Source organism: Ursus americanus, chromosome 18 (assembly GCF_024610735.1).
Source record: "Ursus americanus isolate L20-20 chromosome 18, mUrsAme1.1.p, whole genome shotgun sequence".
NCBI classification, from domain to species: Eukaryota; Metazoa; Chordata; class Mammalia; order Carnivora; family Ursidae; genus Ursus; species Ursus americanus.
In genome coordinates, this window is record NC_142144.1 from 10,519,402 (window position 1) to 10,522,268 (window position 2,867).

Here is a 2,867-nt window from a genome sequence, read left to right on the forward strand (position 1 = left end):
GGCTAGCTCTCGGCCTCGCAGGGGAACCCGCGGCGGGGGGGCGGTGCCGGGGCGGTCCTAGGAGTCCCCGCCCCTCGGCCCCAGCCGCTGAGAGTCAGGGACCCCCGCCCTCCTGCGCGCGTCCGACTGGCCAGGCGCCCCGCCAGCCCGCGCGGTGGGAGCGCGCGTGGAGTGCACCTGCCGGGAGTGCCTCGGTTCCTGGAGGGGACCTGCTATGCCCCACAACACACAGGTGAAGTCGCTCGATTAGAAGGGGCCACCTTGTGCGGCTTGGATCCCAAATAAACTTGTAGAAGCGGAAGGATCCTTGGACTTCCAACCCCATCTCAGGCTGGACGGTGGGAAAGGAAGGAGCATTCAGTATCCCAAGCTGCTCCCCTACAGACCTCCTCTCTTTTACTTTTAACCCATTGTGAGCAGGGGCCGTCATACCATTTTCCAGATAAGGACTGAGGGCTCCCCCCCAAGTTAGACAGCTGGTGAGTGGCAGAGCCCAGCCTTGAACCTGGGTCTTTGGGTCTTCCTCCAGGCCATTCAAAATGTTAAGGGCGAGGTGGGCCGAGGAGGCCCTCTGTGTGTGAGGTGGGGGGAATTAAAAATGAAAGGGTTGTGCCTCTGAGGGCAGAGCCTGGGGAGGGAGGCTAAGGGGAAGGGGAGCTCCCAGTAGGTGTGGTATGGAACTGGGGCTGGAGGCACTCTCTTGCCTGGGTAGCTGGGCTTCCTGCTTGGGAGGGAGGTCAGACAGATCCAAGTGCATCTTGACCGACTCGAGGCCATTTCTAATTTCTCTGAGCCCCCGTTTCCCCATCTATAATATGTGGATAATAGTACACAAGTCAAGGGGCTGCTGTGTGATTTAAGCGACGTTGACAAAGCCTGTGGCTTGTACGCGGTGCCAGGCATACAGTACGTCTGGCATTCTTGTCAGAATTTCCCTTACGGTGTTACAGTAGCTTGCTGGCAGCACAATGGTTTATGGGTTCCCCCCCATTTTTTCTGTTGTGGTAAAACACATAGAATAAAATTTACCATCTTATGATGGCTATTTATTTATTTATTTAAAGATTTTATTTATTTATTTGAGGGAGAGAGCGTGAGAGAGCATGGGGGGGCAGGGGAGAGGGAGAAGCGGGCTCCCTGCTGAGCTTGGTCCCAGGACTCTGGGATCTCTACCTGAGCGGACAGCAGGCAGACGCTTAACCCACGGAGCCACCCAGCGCCCCATATGATGGTTTAGTTTTCAAAGAAAAGGGGAGGGAATCAAACTGGATGATATATTAGTGTTCAGTGTGCCCTTCCAGCTTTGTCCAGGTTTGAGAATTTTCAAAATAAAATTGGGAGATAGGAGGTCCCCATTGGGGCAGAGTTCTGCGCATTTCCCAGGTTCCTGGGCCTGCAGAATGTCTGCAGGACTTGGCTGTCCCTTGTCTTTGTGGCCCACCCACACCCCACCCAGCGTGGAGCCCTTGCTGCCTGGCCGCTGTGGGCCCGCCCACATTGGCACTCTCGTTCAAGACGGGTGGGGGTCCCATTTTTACATACATGCCAACTGAACACAGCAAGGAAGAGGTGAACCCCAGGTCTGCCTTTCTGGGGTGGGCTTTGTATCTACCCCAACTCTCCCAGCCTCCTTGTATGCCTTCTGACTCTCCCCGCCTTCTCCAATCTCTCCCCGGTGGCCTGAGTTACCACCTTCCCAGCCTTGGTAACGCCCCTGCCTGGGGGCTCTGGGCCAACTCCCTTCCTTTAGCAGGGTCACGTTTCCTAGGAGTCACTCCTGGAGACAGCTAAGTACCAGGGCGTGGGGGGAGGGGACCTGCATGGACCCTCCGCTGTGAAGACCAGTTTGGGCCCTGTTCTATCCTAATCTCTCCGCCCCAGAGCCTGGGTATTGTCTGACTGGCAGCCTACGGCCATTCATCGTGCCTGTGGTGGTTCTGACAGGCCTCTTATCTCCTTAGATAGGGCCTGGAGGCTGTGAGTGAGTGATAGCCATTGGGGTCCCTGGGCTCATTGTCTGTGTAGATGGGGTGGGGGCCACGGGGGCAGCCAGGGGTGTGCTCATCCCGGAGCCTGGCCCTGCCCCTGCCCCTCAGCTAAGTTGTCCATAGCCCAAGCATAGAAATTTTGGAAGGAGGAGCTGGCAACTGGACATTTTCACTTTGGGGTTGCCACAAACCCAACAGAATTGGCACTTGGCCATCAGCCAACTTTTCTGTGACCTGGACAAGTCTCTGTACCCTGTGTCTTGTCACACAGAATGTAGAGAACCACCCCCTCTTCTCAGGGACATAAAGGGGGGCAGTGAGGTGAGATGTGTGAGTATCAGGGTTGGGGGAGCCCCACAACCTGACCCAGTTGTCATTTTTCTCTGGCGGCGACTGGCTCCTGCTCTGTAGATAAGAGAGAGTCCCTTCTCCTGCCCCCACCCCTGCATACCCCGATTGCTGAGAAACTGGATGTGCTCAGAACCAGCCCTGCCTCCCCTCTTGCCCACTCCAGCCCCTTCTTCACTCAGCAATTCTATTCTGAGAATTTATGGAAAAATCTCACAGTAAGCTGCCTGACATCGGTCTTCATGACGATTTTTTGGATGTGACACCAAACCCGTAGGCAACAAAGGCAAAAATGAACGAGTGGAACCAGATCAAACTAAAAAGCGTCTACACAGCAAGGGAAGCCATCAACAACATGAAAAGGAGAGTTACTGAATGGGAGAAAATATTTGCAAACTGTGTATCTGATAGTTAATATCCGAAATACGCGAAGAAGTCGTACAACCCCATAGCAAGACGAGCAAACAAGCAAAAAACCATCCAATTAAAAAATGGGCAGAGGTTCTGAATAGACATGTTTCCCAAGAAAAC